Source organism: Podarcis tiliguerta, assembly GCF_965153285.1.
Source record: "Podarcis tiliguerta genome assembly, chromosome: 14".
In the NCBI taxonomy this organism is placed as follows: domain Eukaryota; kingdom Metazoa; phylum Chordata; class Lepidosauria; order Squamata; family Lacertidae; genus Podarcis; species Podarcis tiliguerta.
The window spans coordinates 4,414,714-4,433,380 of record NC_139547.1 but is presented as its reverse complement, the minus strand read 5'-3'; the positions used below and the strand labels follow the sequence as shown (position 1 = coordinate 4,433,380).

Here is an 18,667-nt window from a genome sequence, read left to right as displayed (position 1 = left end):
GAATGCAGCCAGATCTCGCATTTCCCAAGATGCAGCTTGGGTAGCAAGGAAGAGTCACCTGGCCCTGTTCCTGTGCTATGGTGGACCACAGGAAGCGGCTTGGTCCCAGGCCTGTTCTCCTAGAATTTCGGCCTGGGAATCCCTGGGCTCATCAGAGGAACATGCCTTGCCCCGTGCCAGATTCTTTGTCCATCTAGCTGGGTATTGCCTCCTTTGACTGGCAGTGGCTCTTCAGGGTGATGGTGGGCACAAATCCATCACTTCCATCACTCACTGCTACCAGATCTTTCCTTCTTTTTCAAACTGTAGGCACATCACACAGAGCTGCAGTGAGCAGCCTTCTCTGAGGGTGGGCAGCTTGGAGTCGCAAAATATTTCAGGCCTCCCAATTTTCAACCCAAGCAATGGAGCGTCTTGCTCAACTGCAGGCCTGAAGCATGTTAGGGGCCAGCAGTTAGAGTGACTGAGTGTATAATTTAGAGACATTCCCTTAAATGGGATGGGAATCAGGAATATGTAATTTGTGGACATGGCCTAAAGGCATGTAGGCCTGTCAGAGCACAGCAAGGCATAAAAGACGGTGGCATAAATTGGAGGGAAGTATGCAGGCTGAAATTGTTTCTCTGCTCCCCCCACTTCCTGCTGCCTACATTCTGGGATGTACATCATACAACATGATGTCCAATGGAGAATAAATACAGTATCGATGGCAGCACTGGGGGGTCCTCCAGAGGTGCTGAAGCCAAGCAGCTGCCCAGCAGTGCCATCCCCAGGTGCCCGTTTGGAACACCTGCCTCTGGAATTTGATCTCTGGGTCTCACTTGGTTGAAAAAGCTACAGCAATCTCTCCTCTTCTCCCTGTACTTTGCCTATGGACATAACTTCCAGAAGTCCACCATTTATTTGCTAGTCCTTAAGGTAGCACTAGACTTTTTAAGGGCTGCTCCACATGCCCTGTTTATTGTTCATGACGCCGGTGGCGTTGTGCTGTAAACCACAGAGCCTTGGGCTTGCCGATCAGAAGGTCGGTGGATCGAATCGGTCCCTGCTCCTGCCAACCTAGCAGTTCAAAAGCAGGTCAAAGTGCAAATAGATAAATAGGTACCGCTTCGGCGGGAAGGTAAATGGCGTTTCTGTGCACTGCTCTGGTTCACCAGAAGTGTCTTAGTTATGCTGGCCACATGACCCGGAAAAACTGTCTGCGGACAAACATCGGCTCCCTAGGCCTGTAAAGCGAGATGAGCGCTGCAACCCCAGAGTCGTTCGTGACTGGACTTAACTGTCAGGGGTCCTTTACCTTTACTTTTATGATGATTTGTGCTCATGATGTTATCTGGATGGTCATACATGATCTCACTTTCCTCACTATTTGTGCATCCCAAAGCTTTGGGGTATTCATACTGCTTCATTTCCAACCATTGCCTGCCTTGTAATTTCTTGATGAAGCCCTGTGACTTTTAATGCCCAAATGTTCTAGGTTTGTTTTCGCTGTGCTGGAGCCCCTGCAGACAGCGTGGTGGTGTTGGGGAAGCATCGCAGAACCATTAAAAAAGCAGAATAAATCCACTATTAATGCACCATTGTTTTCTCAAGAGCATGTGGACTGGGACTGATGACAGTTGTATTCCTGTCAGTCAATCTCACAGTTCAAAGCTGGAGCGAGCTCACTCAGGTCTTACTGCATGAAACCGGTTGCTGTGACTAAAAGTCCTGGCCTCCCTACAGCCGTGTTTGTTTCCTCTTCTCCAGGGCTTCTTCCAAGCAATCGGAGACTGTGCCTGCGTGAAGCTTGTCTTTGCTGCTCCTGTTTTATACAGCTCCTGGTTCTAGGAGTCAGAGGGGACTCCTAGTCCTGTCGCAGCAGCGGGGGGGGGGGGGGAGACAACAACACCTGTGACTCTTCACCCGCCTGACTCATCTCAGCCTCTTGACCTCCCTCCTCCCACTTGCCTGCTTCAGCTTCTGTCTCTGCTTCTTGGCTTCTCTCCATCACAGACCCTCCCTGCTCACTAAGCCCTGTTTACCCCTTCAGCTTCCGACACCTCCTCTCCCCAGTCTTTTCCCTTTTCTCCCTGCAGCCATTCATTGTTGTCCCACCACCACTCCTCTGAGTCTTCTTCTCTTGGTGGTTCCCCAGTAGGCACATCCCACCATTCCTCCTCATCCAACCAGTCCATACCATAGTCCAGTAACATCTGGAAGTCACCCCATTGATGCAGAAAGCTGGCCTAGGTTATCAGCAATGGCAACAACATTCATTTCATTTTGAAATGTAGAGATGGCTCATTTGTTCAGCTGTTGGCTGACTCAAAAAGCTCCATGTAACATCCAGGTTAGATTACTGCAGTGAACTCTTATGTGGGGCTGCCCTTGAGGTTGGTCTGGAAGTTGCAGCTAGTGCAAAATGGGTCAGCCTGACTGATCACTGGGGCAGGATAATCACCACCATGTTACGCTGCTGTTGAAAGAATTACCAATTAGCTACTGAGCTAAGTTCAAAGTTCTGGTATACAAAACCCAATGCAGCTTGAGATGATACCAAAAAATACTGCATACCCTCTAACATTTTTCCAATCGGAATAGGAATGTCCTATTCCATCACCATAATTTTATTATTTACTGTATTTTTTGCTCTATAAGACTCACTTTTTCCCTCCCAAAAAGTAAGGGGAAATGGGTGTGCGTCTTATGGAGCGAATGCAGGCTGCACAGCTATCCCAGAAGCCAGAACAGCAGGAGGGATTGCTGCTTTCACTGCGCAGTGATCCCTCTTGCTGTTCTGGCTTCTGAGATTCAGAATATTCTTTTTCTTGTTTTCCTCCTCCAAAAACTAGGTGCGTCTTGTGCTCTGGTGCGTCTTATAGAGCGAAAAATACGGTATACCCTGCCCATCTCTCTGGGTTGCCCCAGTCACTCTGGGCGGCTTCCAACATATATAAAAACATAATAAAACATCACACATTAAATTACTTCCCCTATACAGATGTCCTCTAAAGGTTGTATAGTTACTTATCTCCTTGGTTCATGGGGTCACATAACTCCATACCTAGGGTTGCCATATGTCTGGAATTTCCCAGACATAGCTGGTATTCAGTCATGGTAAACAGCGTCCACGTGAAAATCACTGAAATGTCCGGGAAAATCCAAAAAACCCATGTCGGAAGTGTAGCTTTTAGCAAATTTAATTAAAAATAGCTCAAAATCTCTCTTTTTTAAAAAAAAGATTTTTGCAAGAAAAGCTCAACAACTTTGGACAAAACCTAAAAAAGCTCAACAATGTCTGCGTCCAGATTTTTCACTACCATACCCTCCAACATTTCTCTGATGAAAATAGAGACATCTGAAGGAAAAGCAGGACATTCTGGGGTCAAATCAGAAACCAGGATGGCTTCTAAAAATCTGGGACTGTGCCTGGAAAATAGTGACACTTGAGGTTTTGATATCGTCTCAGCTCTCATACACCCAGTTGATCAAATACCATCTTTAGGAGAACTGTTTGTCACAGCAGTCAGGCCTTTAGTGTTGTGGCAGCTGCCCTCTGGAATTCCTTCCCCTTGGATATTAGACAGGTGCCATTTCTGCTGTCTTTTTCAGTGCCTGTTGAAGGCCTTCTTCTTCCAACAAGCCTTTTAAGTTGAGATTTATTTCCAGTCTGCATCTACACTGGAACTGTTTTTAAGACGCTTTTAGAACTTTTAAATTGTTTTTATCACTTTGGGAGGAAGGGTGGGATATAAAATTTTAAAAAAGGAAAGGTTGCATATTACATCCTGCCTGAGCCCGGATGACTAAAACAGAGGAAGGCTCTTCTATTGCCTCTGGGCAAAAGGGAACATCTTTCAGGCAGCATCCTGTTTGACTACTTACAAGGAGGGACTGACAAACCTCTCATTCAGTTCCTCTTTGGAGAGAGGATGTTGAATGTGGTTTGGGAGCCCCAGGCATGGGGGGAAGTCTGGAGAACCAGTCTGGGTACAGAAATCTTTCTTTCCCTGTAGGAAGATAGAACGTTGCCAACCCTAAATGCTTTAGCAAGCATTGAAATCTGTGAATGAGGATTTTCTTGTTTACAGTGAGAGTTTGCTTCTCCCAGGGAGCTGAATATCTGGCAATTTAACTTGTTCCTCTAGTTATGTGTACAGGAACGTAAAACAAAAACACAACATGCTTGCACAGATTCTTCAAAAGACCCAGCAGGGAAATTTCATCAGGTTTGCAGAGTATAAGGACCGTATGGGACAATTGCAGCCCCCACCAATTATTTGTGATTCCACCCTGGGAAATTCCAAACACCCACCGCTTGGGGCCTCTTTCCCCACCTCATCTGTGGCCTGCACAGACCTGTCAATTAAGGGGGTGGGGAAGGGAGGGTGCCTTGCACTGGGCTTGGAATGGCTCCTACTCTCCTTGTGCACCTCACAGATGTGCAAGGAAGTCACTTTGTCCAGCCACTTGTGGCCAAGTATCCCCGCTGCCCACACAGCAGCCTCAGGGGATAGTTGCCAGGAGGGTGAAAGCCTTGGGAGGTAAGAAGGGGGAGATTCAGACCAATGCCAGTCCCCAGACAAAAAGTCCCCCAAAAGCAAGGCCTGCCTGATTTTGCTACCTTGGGACTGTCAGGGCAGGACTTTAGGGAAGATGAGCAGGAAGGGTCACAAAACACAGCAAGATTGACTCACAATGAAGTAGGCAAAATCATGTTGTTGTTGTTGTTTAGTCGTTTAGTCGTGTCCGACTCTTCGTGACCCCCTGGACCAGAGCACGCCAGGCACTCCTGTCTGCAGGCAAAATCATACATACAGTCAAAAGAGGCTGAAGGCCCCTATCCACGTAAGGCTGTGAAGTCCAGAGTAAAATTACACGGCTGCACCACTGATTGGGGAAGGAGACTTCCCTTCCCTTCAGAAGCAATTTGCACACATTGTATCAGTGTGTTTGTATGTGCAAAGTTATGTGCAGGTTGTTCGCACCTTATGCTCAGGTGCTGAGGGATGCAGTGTTGGGGGCAGGGCTAGTCTGCGAAGGGGGGGGGCACTTTGCTCTCCAGGGTCGAAGCTTTTAGCAACCAGTCCAGTTGTCTAAAGTCAAAGCTGCCAGCTTGTGCTGCCTGGAAGAAGAATGAGGGACACACTAGTTGCATCACTGCCTTTAACATGCAGGGCACTGCTGATTGCCTCACAGGGTCTGGGCTTCTGGAAAAGAGCAGTCTTTCTGAGCAACCTCGAGGCAATTGTTCTGCCTGCCTAGGAAATGCTGACTGGGAAAAGGGTGAAATGACCCAGAGAAACATCTATATATTATGTAGGTGGAAAGGAACTCCTGTGTGGTTGTGCAACAGAAGAAAGAGGAGTTGGTGGAAAGGAAATATATTTGTCTTGCAATCCCTCCCCCATTTTGTTTTTCTGTTAAAAACACAAACCATACCCCAGGTCCCAACAGGGTTAGAGAGCAATGGGATAGGTGCAGGGTAGCTGTGTGTCCTGTAATGAGCACTGTGAGGGTTTGCAGGAGCCGGGCCCTGGCCGGGCGGATCTTATGTGAATCAGGTGCATGCCCAGTCAGGTAATGAGATGTGCTGAAGCTGCAGGCAAGCGCAAGAGGACTATATAAGGCCTGCATCCTAGCCTGGGTCCTTGCCACAGCAATGCAGTCTCCTGCCAACTGGCATCACCATCATCGTCATATTATTATTATTATTGGGCAAAATTCACACACACTTTTTACAAACCAATTTGCCCTAATATAAAGCATTTTATATGTTAGATTTACAAATATAGATGAATTTTTACACACCCTTTCTTTCACTATATGCATTTTCCCACATAAATAACTGCATTGCAAAATTCAGAGGTATGAATTCTGATTATTCACATTTTGTTTTGTAAAGTGTGAATTGGGTTAGATTCACCTTTCAGTTCAAACCAAAACAATTTTCTCCCCAATTCCTCGTGCCTCCTAAAGACCTTCCTTTTTGAACAAGTCTTTTAAGTAGAGATATTTATCTCCATCTGCATCTGTAGAGAAACGATTTTAAATGTTTTTATATATGGAATTATTTTTACGATTTTTAAATTGTTTTTATACATGGAACTGTTTTGAATTCTTTTTACGTGAAGGGCATATAATAAATTGTAATAATAATAATAATAATAATAATAATAATAATAATAATAATACCTAATAATAATACCAGAAGACTGGCGAGCAGGAGGGGCCTTGCAGTCACCCCATTTACAGTGAGCAGCAACTGGTCAGCAGACTGAGCAAGCACACAGGTTGTCTGGCCACAATCTCCCCCAGGATAGCAATATGCCTTTTATTTCATTTTCTATTTAATGGTTATAGGAATTGTTCCTCCGTTCTCACCATTACACATAAATTAGTACCTGAAAATTTTGTGCAAGTTAGTGTCCGCCCTCGCTGGGCGTGGGAGGAGTGAGAAAGACATGCAAGCAGGTCTGACCCATGTCAGGTACAAGCCACAGGGAAGTTCTTCTGCAGAATGATTAGGATGAGGAGGCTCTGCAAGAGAATTTCCCAGTGGACTGGATCCCATGTATGTGAACCGCTGCTTATGAAAGTCAATGTTTGGATGGCCTGGCTAAGGCACCAAAATGTTCTGAGCTGACCTTCAGGAAAAGAATATGACTGAGCTGCTTTCTAAGGAGAAAGTCAGGGTCCGTTTCACCGGATTGTGAGCATTTTGTCTACAGAAACCCAGGAAGAGCCTGGCTGCTGGTTCAGACCTGAGGCCCACCTGGCCCAAAATCCTGAGGTCTAAGGGAACCACACAAGCAGGATCTGAACGCAACAGCACTTGCCCTACAAGCAACCGAGGTTCCTGTAGGACTCGCAATACACTTAGTGAGTGAAGGAGCAGTTTCTCCCATGCGTGGCTGTCCTCACCCTCCTCCTCCTCCTCCTCCTCTGCTAAACGGAGTCATCCTGTTGACTGCATCCGTAGGACTGGTTTCACCAGTTCTGGGGTAAACTGTTTTTCAACTGAGTAAGCATTTATGTAGGCTGGTTAAAGGGAGTTTATGTGTGAGGGACTATTATTTTCCAATGCAATGTCTGATTGCAGTCCTTTGCTGCAAAGTACATGGCACTTAAAAGTCAATACTGGTTTGTTTTGGGGCATAGAAAGAAATATGTAGCTTAAATAAAATGGATATGCAAAATCCATCCCATGAGTGTTGGAATCGGGGGAACAACCTCTCTCTTATTCTTTTGCCTTATGGAACTGGGATTTACTTCTCTGGGTCAGTGCCACTCAGGCCTACACTGGAGTTCTGAGGGTCCAATATCAAATCTTGTCACAGCCCCCTTGGCTGTACAGATATAAAATTCCTAATGTGGTAATGGCTCACACCCTCCCTCATCCCTGTATTGCCTCCTGTCTCGCTTTAGATTCCCTCATCATCATCTCTCTTCCCTTTCTGGAGCCAAGAGGCCTTGCCCACTTTCTTCTTCTTCATCCACTGTTTTAACTATTATTATTATTATTATTATTATTATTATTACTACTACTACTACAATTAAGTTATCAAGCGCCTTCTAAACCACCATCTCAAGGACATAAGATAATTAAAAACAGTTCAAAAACACAAAAACACCAAATAAATTTAAAACAAGACTAAAAACCTAAGAAGCAGGCACTCGTGGTGAAAGACCCATTTGTCCAGCTTGGAAGGTCTGTTGGAGCAAAAATGTCTCCAACTGCTTCTGGAAAGTGCAGAGAGTGGGTGCCTGTCAACAGGGATGCTATTCCACAGAACAGGAGCAGCCACGCTAAAGCCTTGCTCTGAATTATTGCAAAAAGGTCTTTTGAGGTCTTTGGGACTTGCAGGAGAAACTCAGACAGCAGCATTCTATTGGGCTCACAGTTCCCTTGACCAACCACATTCTTTCTGCGGCACCCCTGTGGGGCTCAGGAACCCAGTTATGTCACCCCTTGCCTGCCAAGCTGGCAGCCTCTCAGCCTCTTTTTCACACACCCTCCTTTGTGGAGTGTTCCCTCAGCCTCCTCTCCTTGAGAGTTCTCTGGGCAGCTGCTGAACTGCCCTCCCCCCGGTGCCCAAAGAGAGGTGCCTCCTCACACTGCCCCACAAGGGCCTGGGAAGAGGTGGCTCCCATCCTTAGTGGCCCGACAGACACTGGCCCAAGGTGAATGTGAAGCCAACACTGTGGAGGTAATGCTCCGCTTTGCGAAGGCAAACCTCACACCAGACGTGCAACAGTATGTCAAAGAGCATTGCGCTTGCTTTTCCTGACCTTTTGCCTTCTTGGCTAGAAAACAGGGTTTTCCCCCTGACCTTTTGTCCTCTCACAATTTGTTTGTTAGACATATCGCTTGGCTGGAGCATATTGGGGGACGCAGACGTAATCAGGTACCGGGGGGAATATTTGAGGGAAACACCTGCTGGCACGTGTATTTGCTAATGCTGGAAATTAGCTTAGACGGAAATACGTTAAGTTCAGGGTGGTTTCACTACTGTTTCCAATTGTTGACTTCTGCTAATAAAAGGAGCCTCAGCAGAGCTAGCCGGCAGCTTGCTTGGAGTATGCTTGCCAGCGTGCTTCTGCGCAGCTCACCTGCATCCAACCTCCTGTCGTCTTCGTTATTCCTACGCAGCACCTTACCTTGGGGGGGGGGTGCAGCAGCAAGTGCTCTGATTTATTTTATGCACAAAAGTAGGATGTCAATATTGAACTAAGCACTATCATCCCCAGGCCCCCTCCCTTCTCCCCTCCCCCACCCCCTTCAAACAGAATCAGCCCCTGATCTCAACAAGCAACAACAAGGCAAATTGAAGGCGTGTGGCTGGCTCTCCAGGGACCTGCGTCTCAGGAGCATCTGGCTGCCCGCCTTTGGAAACAGAACACTGGGCTAGATGCACATTTGGTCTGATCCAGCAAAGGCTGTTCTTGTGTTCTATATGTGGCAGAACTTGTAACTGATCCCAGGGGCCCTGATGCCTTGTTCCCGGCTCGTGCCTCCAAAGCAGCCTTCCGAATCACTGAGGAATGTTGCAGCTGCACACTTTAAGAGGTCTCTGTGTCACTGTCATAAGCAACTCCAACTGCTTGTTTTAAGGATTACTAAGAAGAGTGTGGCTCTGAAAAACAAAGAATGGAATGGGCAAATGTGTCCGACCGACCCAGCCTTGTCGTTTCGGACCAATGTGGCTTTGCGTCTGGCTGGCCCTGTTAGCCAAGGAGGCCTTGTTCCCATCAAACTGTCATTCAAGAAGGCATCTCCTTGCTTGCCTGCTGAGTCCCTTAAGGGCGAGAGTATTTATAGTGCACCCTGCTGCACCTGCCTGGGTCTGTAACTCAAGAGACTGAGCTCAGATACCAAGGCAAATGCTGGGAGCTAGACATTGTGAGCTAATGCCTTGAAATATCATGCAGGAGGAAGGCTTTTCTTCATCTTTCATTCTAAGGAGGGACCAAAGCAGGCCCTTTACTCACTGGGTAATACTATGGACTTTCCCTTCAACAGGCTCTTTACCATGAGGCTGAAGTTGTTTACTACTTCCGTGTGTGTGTGTGTGGTGTGTTTGACAGTTTCTGGCTCCCAAGGAAAGCCTAGCACCAGATGCAATTCCTTGCCATCTTAGAGGACATTCTCCTGTAGGTGTGGGTGTCTCATAACCACCACCTCTAATAGAACACATATCTACAAGACTGAGGGCAGAAATACAGGGTGTGAAAAGACTGAAATGGCCTCCAACAGCTGGTATTCAGCAACATTAGCGCCTCTGTTCGTGGAGGTGGAGCCTAGCCATCGTGATAGCCTTATCCTCCATTAATTTATCTAATCCTCTTTTAAAGCCATCCGAGTTGGTGGCCATCATTGGGAGTGAGTTCCATAGTTTAACTATGGGCTGTGTGAATAAGTACTTTTTAAAAAATCTGTCCTGAATCTTCCAATGGGGAGGGAGAAAAGCTTCTCTCTCTCATCATTGTCACCACACTAATGGTGCCGTAGTAAAACTGGAAGCGTAAGAGCTCATCATTTGAAATGGAAAACTTCTTGCAATGAAGCATGACCACTTACACTGCTCAGCTGAAACAGGAATTCCATCAAAGAAAAGGAAGTATGTATCCAGCCCCTACTTAATCTCTGAATTTGTCTGCAAACACACCATACATTCAAAGTACATTTCCCCCAAGAATCCTGGGAAATGTAATTTGCTCCTCACAGAACAGAGCAACAATTACCAGCATCCTTGACAAACTATAGTTCTCAGGATGCATTTCATTCACTTCAAAGACAATTGATTTTTGAGATTTTGCCTGGGCAGTTGTGCATTGGTTGGTCAAGTAGCAGTCATTTAGTATTCCTTCTTACAGAGTGTACATCAGACCTAATAATAATGATGATGTATTCTGCATACTATGCCTACAGTGTACTTATTTTAAGTGGAAAGAATGGCTTCCAGATTAGTGTTTCTGAGTAATGGAGTATCTGTCTTTTTCTTTTCTTTTTTCTTTTTACATTCTGCTGTCTCCTCAGTAATGTTCTAACAATGGCTATTAAAATAGCAGCTAGCAGCATCCCAGGCAGTGGGGATGCAGTTCACAAGCTCAGTCTTTGTGTGTCAAAATGTTTACCTGCCCCCCAGCCCTCTAGGGAACTGCGGGAATCACTAATCAAGTAGAATTGAAAGCTGGCCCAGAGAGGGCAGAGCTCCAGAATAGCTGGATAACAGGACAACGGCCAGAGAGGAGCTCCTGTTTCATCACCATCTATTTGGCACTTGCTGGTCTGCCAGGACAATTGACAGAGCAGACAATGGGCTTTATTGCACACTAGACATTGGTCAGAGTTATTCTGAGGTCCGGTTCAAACAGCCATACTGTTTTCTTAGCCCACGAATGGAACCCAACTGAGTTGACTTTCTGCCAGTGTTGGGCTGTGCAGTGATGGCCCATCTAGTTCAGTAGTGTCAACACTGACCGGCAGTAGCTCTCCAGGGCTTCAGACAGGAGTTTGTTCCAGAGCCAGGGGATTGAACCTGAGACCTTTTGCATGCAAATCATGGGCTCTGCCCACAGACCTACAGCCCCTGGGAGGTAACTGACTAGGCGGGATAAGAATCAGAGTTTGGCAGAATGTTAAGACTCTGCTTCTCCACACCTCTGTTTGTCTTGCTGGGGAAGCCTGATTTCAGCGCTGAATCTCAGCAAACAGCCATCAGGTTGATGGCTGTTTGTTCTGATTTAGTGCCAAAGTGTGGGTTTTCTGGGGGAAAGCAGTAGGGCAGAGGTCCCCAAACTAAGGCCCGCTGGCCAGATAAGGCCTGAGGGACTTGTTTTTCTGGCCCGCACGACCCCCACTGCCCACTGCCACTGCCTGCTATTACTGGCACTGCGCTGCGCGGCTGTCCACTTCCGAGTTGGAGGAGCACCAGAAATAGCTTGTGTGCATGCGCAAGCATTATTTCTGGTGCACACCTGGGTTGGAGGAGGCCCGTGCACTTGCGCACAAGCTATTTCCGGTGCTCCTTCTACCCAGAAGTGTGCTGGAAATAGCATGTACGCATGCGTATGGGCACGTGCTCCCCCGCCCTCCAGCCCACCACGCGATCGGCACTGGAGACACTGGCCCGAGGCACAGTAAGTTTGCTGACCCCTACAGTAGGGCAATGGCAAAACTGCTCAGACCCATGCCCAGGAAGCACAGGACAAGCAGAAGTGTGGACAAGCCCTCTGTCACCTGACAGGAAAGCAAGACCCAGTCAAGGAATCTAAGGGGACGCACAGCCAAGTCCTTGGACGTGCTGCAAGCTGTAGCCCTGTGGGCAGCCTGAGCACAGCAACCAGAAGCGGAGCCACAAAGGGGAAGTTCACAAGGAGCCCAGACCTTCCGAGTGTCCCTATTTTCCAGGGATGTCCCTGATTTAGAAAAGCCGTCCTGGTTGGAGGGTATAGAGTTATCCAACCCCCGAGCCGTCTGAAGGCAATCCTGAATAGGGAAGGGTTTTTTTAAATGTATAATGTTTTATTATGTCTTTATATATGTTGGAAACCACCCAGAGTGACTGGGGCAACTCAGTATGATGTGTGGAGTATAAAGAGTAAAATTATCATTGTGGAATGGGACACCCCTGTTTTCATCAGAGAAATATTGGAGGGTATGGGAGCCAGGCTATTTGTTGCAGGATGTCAGAGCTGGACTGTTGGAGCAGAGGGGCCAGTTCCCAAATGCCATTCTGACTGGGGTCAAAACCAGTGAAGGAGCTGGGAGTCAGAACAGGACAAGGGAAAGGGCGACCTGGAGCTCAGTGTGCTATGCAGGAGGAAGCAGTGGCGTAGCGAGGGGGTGCAGGGGGGGGCGGCCGCACCGGGCGCAACATCTGGGGGTGCGCGCTCTCGCACTCGCAGCTCTCTGCCCCTACCTGGCTCACTCACTCACTCTCTCTCACTGCAGTGCTGGCTGTGCGAATCCGATCTGAGCCGCCGGGTCGCCGCCCACTGTGGAGGGGGGGGTGCCAGGCATGTGGTGTGGTGCGGAGAGAGAGCGAAGGACTATCTGGGGGAGGGACAGTGCACCGGGGGGGGCGCAAATTACTTGCCTTGCCCCGGGTGCTGACAACCCACGCTACGCCACTGGGAGGAAGGCACCTAGTTCAAATCCTGATATCTCAAGATTTCTGTCTGAAACCCTGGGGAACTACTGTCAATCGCTGCAGACAAACTGAGTTGGGTCAGAGTTGGGGAACGTCTTTTCTGCTGAGGGTAATCTGTTGGGGGCCACATGCTGGATGTGGGTGGGGCCACCTCTTTTCCCATCTCTGCTGCCCTTTTCGTTCCCCTTCCCTTGCTTCCCCAGTGGCCTAGTGAGGGAGGGACGAGAAATCAGACCAAGAGCCACAATAAATTAGTCCTTTATGGTTCGTTCTCAGTAAGCCGAGGACAGACAGTTTGTGCCAATTTGGGAGAATTTGGTGTTCCTCTTGGACTAAAATGAGAGACCTAAACAGAAGGAGGTGGAGTGCTAGAAACGAGATGGTCTGGTTTAGTGGGCTTTGTTGCAGCCAACGGTGCTAATTTTCATTCTGAAACAATTGGTTTTTCATTATAAAATGATGGTGTGGTGCGTAAGTGTGACCTCTGCTGGGCCTCACTTATGTGATCTTGCCACTGGGCAGGCCGGAAGTTCCATCAGGGCCTGGACTCATGTGCTGCAATGTGCAAAGTGAGAGCATTGACACAGAATTCGGTACCTGACACAGGAACTCAAAATTCCGCATGTCACCTCCTTCGGCTGGCAGGTTTGAGACTGGCAGGGCCAGACTTTATATATATTCTTGCTTAACGCTGGTGCTGCACTACATTTTCAGTGGTGAAAATGAGTTGATACTGCAATTCTTGGAGCGCCACAATGACATTTGTAATGCTAGAATTGCAGGGACCCAGTGCTGCTTCTTGGCGCCCGGGGTGGGCGGGTGCACACACACGCGCCTGGTGGGGTGGAGCACACTTGTCCAGCCCTTGCCACTGCCGCAGCCACACAGGTGCTCCTACACTGGGTGGGAGCAGGCTGCGGAGGGTGCTCTTCACCCTCCACTCTCACCAAGCCCCACCACTGGAGCCAGGCAGGGTGTAGGGATTTTTACAGGGGCTGGGGGTGCCTGGTTCATGCCCCCCCAATTATGTACCCGGGGCCACAGCCCCTCTGCCCCCCATGCTACGCCACTGTAGAATTGTATCACAATAAGCTCCACCTGGGGATGCGGGTGGCGCTGTGGGTTAAACCACAGAGCCTAGGGCTTGTCGATCAGAAGGTCGGTGGTTCGAATCCCCGCAACGGGGTGAGCTCCCGTTGCTCGGTCCCAGCTCCTGCCCACCTAGCAGTTCGAAAGCACGTCAAAGTGCAAGTAGATAAATAGGTACCGCTCCGGCGGGAAGGTAAACGGCATTTCCGTGCGCTGCTCTGGTTCGCCAGAAGCAGCTTAGTCATGCTGGCCACATGACCCGGAAGCTGTACGCTGGCTCCCTCGGCCAATAAAGTGAGATGAGTGCCACAACCCCAGAGTCGGCCATGACTGGACCTAATGGTCAGGGGTCCCTTTACCTTAACCTTAAGCTCCAGCTTAAACTCAAAGCCTTTCTACATAGCCCAGAGAGATTACGAAAGTTCAAGGACCCATTTCCAGCTAGTCAAAAACAATGTACAATGTAGGGCTGGTGCAGGTTGTGGCCAGGGCAGAGGCCAAAGGGCCTGACAGAGACAGCTGGTGTCAAAGAGCAAGCAGTTAGTAAATCACACTGTTCAAAGTTGGAGTTAACTCTTTATTAGCCAAAACACCACCTTCACAGACTTGGCTGAGTGTCAGGCTTACTGAGCACAGCAGCTCATCTCTGGTTTTACCCCATGAATCAGCTGCTGAGGCTGAAAGTTGGCACCTCCCCACAGCCATCTAAGTCACCTCCTCTTCAGCACTTTTCCCAAGCCATCAGAGGCTGCGCCTACATGAAGCCAACCTCTCCTCCACCCTTTCCATGCCTCTTCTGGTTCTGGGAGACAAGGCAGGAGGAGAGCTAGTCACGGCAGGTGGGGGAGACACCTGTGACTCTTCACTAGCCTGATTCATCTCTGCCTCTTGGTCTCTCTCCCCCCACTTGTTGGCTTCAGCTTCTGCCTCTGCCTCCTCTCTGCCACTGGCTCCCCCAGCTCACTATGCCCTGCTACTTCTTCAGTTTCCAACACCTCCTCTTCCCAGTCTTCTCCCTCTTCTCCCTCTGACCACTCATCTTTGTCCCACCACCAGTCCCCCACCTCTGAGCCTTCTTCCCTTGGCAGTTCCCCACCCAGTTCCTCCTACAATTCCTCTGCGTCCATCCAGTCCATGACATGGGGGGGGGGACATTTGACCCCTGGGTCTCAGATCTCCCAGCCCTTCAGTAAACCTGGAGGTAAAAACAGTAGCAACAATTTATCATCCAAGAAAGCAATGTGGGCCCCCACAGAGACTCAGATGTGCATGGCAATATATTATGACAGCAGTGATTTTTTCCTAAAAAAATGTTTGGGGTACTCTCATTTTCCTACTCTTATTGAAATACTGCTCCTAAATGAGGCCAAACTTAGACTCACAAAATGTTTAGGGGTATGCGTCCCCCTGTGTCCCCCCACAAAAAAAGCACTATATAACAGCATAAAATATTTGAGTTAAATTACCTTTTTCTTTAATGAAGGGTGTGTGGCCAGCCAAGGTGGGTGAAGTTGTGCCAGTTAAGTCCAGGGCTTTTTTTGCTGGGGTGAACTCAAGGATACGTAGTACTGGCACCTCTTTTTCTAGAAGAAAAGCAGAGTGCTAAAGGAGAAGGGGTGGAGCTAAAGACGGAAACAGCTTTATCTGTAATATATTTTTCTCCTGCTTATTGCACTGGCCGCATGGGAGGGCTTGAGGCCTTTTTAAATTGGCTGATTAGATGATTGAGGAGGAGCAAGCAAGGGGCAGTGAAGCAAAGTTTATTGTTCAAGTGGAGAATTTGGCCCAGATCTCAGATGATTCCCTGTCTGCATATGAACATTTGACATTTCTTGCTCACTGTTTCCATGTTGCGTATCAACTTTATAGCTCCTTCATTCCGTTCTTACCAAGGAAAGAGGAGTTTTTGTTCTGTTCTGAAGATAAGAGTCATCTGCTGGGGAACAGCAGGTGAGATGTCAAGGACACCCAGGAAAAATGTTGATGCAATAAATCTATGAATGAAAACAACAAAGAAGGAGTTGTATATTGTTTTCATAATGTTCTCTCAAAATTGGCAGAGGCATTCGTCCTGAGGTCATATCCAGACCAGTTTTGTGCCCTAAGATATTTTGGGCCCTTCCTGTGCTCTTGTTTCTGATCACAATTAATAATAAATTAATGGGTCAACCCACCAAAAAAGACAAGAGGAGTGGAGCAGAAATTGTTGGTGGCAAGGAAAATTAGGTATAAAAGGAGAATTCCCTGCATATGAAGACCTAAATTTGGGGCAAGTGCCTCTTTCGTGAGAGAGCCAGTGGCAAAGGAAGGCCAGGTGGTACCCGGAGCAAAAAATTTCTTGTCAAACCCCCTCCCCCATTGAAAATGGTTTGACTTTATTTCATATTTTGGGGGCCCTACAGCTGAGGGGCAGGACAGCTTCCTCTTTGGCATTAACCCCTTCATGCATGAATTAGACTTAAACATGTTAGTTATATGAGACTGGTATCCCACAAAAATTATCAACATTGTGGAACTTTTCTGCACAGTTTTTCAAACGGGCAGGTCTCTTACATAACCATGTATTACTTGGATTTGTAACAACATACTTTTAATATAGTAAGCACAGATTCAGTTATATTGCTGCTTTTGGGTCCTGTCTCCCCAAATAGACCATTAGAGTCACCTACAATTTTTATACATATAATACATATTATTGCTCACTGGGGCAAGATGGTATGAACACATAAAGCAAATCCTGTCCTAGTCTCCAGGTTCTACTCAAAGTGCTGGTTCTGACCTATAAAGCCAGGACTGCAATATGTCCAGGACCACCTCTCCCCATCTGCAATCATCAACTTTGTGTGCCTCCTCCTCTTTGAGTGGTCTGGAGGGCAGCAGTACAAGAGCGGACCTTTTCTGAGGTGGCTCCCTGCCTGTGGGATGCTCTCCTCAGAGAGTACTTGTCTGGTGCCTTCATTATCTTTTTTGGAAACAATTTCCATAAATATAATGCATTTCTGTGTGCTACTATGATGATGCCCATAGATGTGGACACTTTCCCCAACAGACACATTTTTGGTTGGAGAGCTGCATTGCCCACCCTACCCCCCCCAAAAAAAATCCCCAGAGGTCTGCAAATAACAAAGGATGGGGTGGGTTGTTTTTTTTGGTGAGGTTCAAATTAGGTAAGTTTGCACTAAGAACCTCAGAAGAACTCAGCTGTTGGAGCAAGCAAAAGGTCCATCTTCTCAGCATCCTATTTTCATAGGGCCCAGCCAAATGCCCTGATGAGAAACCCCCACCCAGGACCCAAGTGGAACAGCAGCATTCTCCCCATACTGGTACTCAGAGGTAGGCCGCCTCCAGCAATGGAGGTATGACCTATTCATCCTGGCTAATAGCTGTTGATAGCCTTATTCCCCATGAATTGGTCTAATATTAAAGCCACCCAAGTTGGTGGCCCTCACTGCCTCTTGTGGGAGAGAGATCCAGAGTTTGGGCTACATGAAGAAGTTCGTTCCTCTTGTCTGTCCTGAACCTCCCAACTTCCGCTGCCCACAAGTTGCAGCGTTATGAGAGATTGAGGGAGAAAGTGCTAAAATCTGAGCAGAATCAAATTTCTCCTGCCTCCCTGCTTTGAGGGTTCCACCACAATAATGTCATTTATGGGTCAATGTTGTGGGCATACCTTTCCCTTCCTGATATTTTTTGTGAGGTTTCCTTCTGCTTCCTATCAAAATATCTGGAACCACCCACTGGAGCTGGCAATATTGTGTGTGCGAGAGGCACAATGGGTGTTTAATGAGGGTGGCTTTTTGCTTTTCAGGCTCCCTATCTGTGCTAGACAGAGCTGGGGCTTCCTGTCTAGATGGAATGTTTGCAAAAGGCCATTTGCTTCTGACAGGGCAGAACTGCATGTTCAGAGTGTTCCAGAATCTCTCCCATATGTAAAAACAGACCTCTGGCTCTTTGGGGGGGGGGGGTGTTAAAATATTTTTTGAAATAGGGCAAGTCCTCAATCGTTTTTAAAAATAAGATAGTGGAATTATATTAAATAAACACCCTAAAGAACAATTGTTTCCCTACATGGTGTACTAAGGGCACAATCCCCAGTAAGTTTTCCTACTTATTGGAAGATTGTTTGCCTGTCTACATGCTAATCGCATCCTTACTCCTCCAAGGAATGCCAAGTGGTGTACAATGGTTCTTTCACTGCCCCGAGTTTATAAATCACAACAACCCTGGGAGGTAGATTAGACCAAGAGGTATTGACGGGCCCAAGGTCACCCACTGCACTTTATGGTGGTGGGGGGGGGGGTCCTGAAGCTCATCCAACACCAACACAGGGATGGAGACCTCCTACCAGCACCCTCCAGCATTGCCAAGGGTCAGGGGCTGAGGAACCATCTGGAGGACCATGTCTCCCACCCTCCCAACCCCGCTCTAGCAACTGAAGCAACCCCAAATAGTTTAAGAGCCTGAGGCAGAACCCCCCCAAATGGTAGCACCCTGCAAACCACAATCATTAGCAGAGGGCGCAATCCATAAAAACATTATTGCTTTTCTTTGTCAGATGAAAGATCCATCTAGCCCAGGATTACCTTCCCTGCCTCCTATGCTTGTTTCTCGTGCGTGGCATTCAGAGATATACTGCTCCTCTACATGGAGGTTCCTTTTAGCTGTCATTCCTAACAGAAGCTGATACACATGTTGCAGACCCTCCAAGTGTCCCTATTTTCCAGGGACGTCCCTGATTTAAGAGAAGCAGTCCCAGTTTCTGATTTGATCCCAGAACGTCCCGCTTTTCCCTAGGACGTCCCTAATTTCACTGGAGAATGTTGGAGGGTACAGAGTTCTCCAACCCCCAAGGGTTCTGAAGTCAATCCTGTATAGGGAGGTTTTTAAAAAAATGTTTAATGTTTTTGCATATGTTGAAAACCACACAGAGTGGCTGGGGC

General features: G+C 47.7%; 1 protein-coding gene across 5 annotated transcripts in view; it reads right to left on the bottom strand.

The window, feature by feature from the left end:
• Positions 1 to 15,427, bottom strand: part of TPM1 (tropomyosin 1) — a gene marked incomplete at its 3' end in the record, with an annotated part of 51,943 nt that extends 36,516 nt beyond the window's left edge. For 2 of the 5 annotated variants that reach the window (XM_083413178.1, XM_083413172.1), the window contains exon 1: positions 15,194 to 15,315. Of the gene's footprint in view, positions 1 to 15,109 lie in introns of all 5 variants that reach the window. The other 3 variants (XR_014504836.1, XR_014504837.1, XM_083413180.1) reach the window with 3 other exon arrangements.
• Positions 15,428 to 18,667: the final 3,240 nt, after the last annotated feature.